Genomic DNA, 331 nt, shown 5'->3' with positions numbered 1-331 from the left:
ACTGAGGTCAGGGAGGGAACATCACCTTCCTCTGTGCCTCGGTTTCCCCAGGCTAAGGATACCGGTCCTGCGGGTGCATTGGCCTGGCCTGGGCACATTGCGGTTTTCCATGTGGCCGCTGGGCTCCTCTCCCCGGAGCAAAGGTGGATGTTCCTCATCCGAGGAGTTTTTCCCAGTGGCTCTGTGTGATTTTTGAGACAAAGCAGGAGAAATATCGGTTCACAGAGAGGGTCGGCAAGCGCCCGGCAGCTGGGGCAGGAGCGATGCCAGCTTCCATGTAAGCTGGTGGTTTGGATTTAGCTAGAATAAGGCAAACTGCGTCCTGCCTGCG

At 57.4% G+C, this 331-nt stretch overlaps 1 protein-coding gene across 1 annotated transcript in view; it reads left to right on the top strand.

Annotated features, from left to right (window-relative positions):
- Positions 1–331, top strand: part of LOC104158491 (metal transporter CNNM4-like) — a gene marked incomplete at its 5' end in the record, with an annotated part of 7899 nt that overhangs the window by 3474 nt on the left and 4094 nt on the right. The gene's annotated exons all lie outside the window — the stretch shown is intronic.

Source organism: Cariama cristata, unplaced genomic scaffold (genome assembly GCF_000690535.1).
Source record: "Cariama cristata isolate BGI_N322 unplaced genomic scaffold, ASM69053v1 scaffold24252, whole genome shotgun sequence".
Taxonomy (NCBI): Eukaryota; Metazoa; Chordata; class Aves; order Cariamiformes; family Cariamidae; genus Cariama; species Cariama cristata.
Note: the sequence above shows the minus strand (reverse complement) of the source record. Positions and strands in the feature narration are given on the sequence as shown.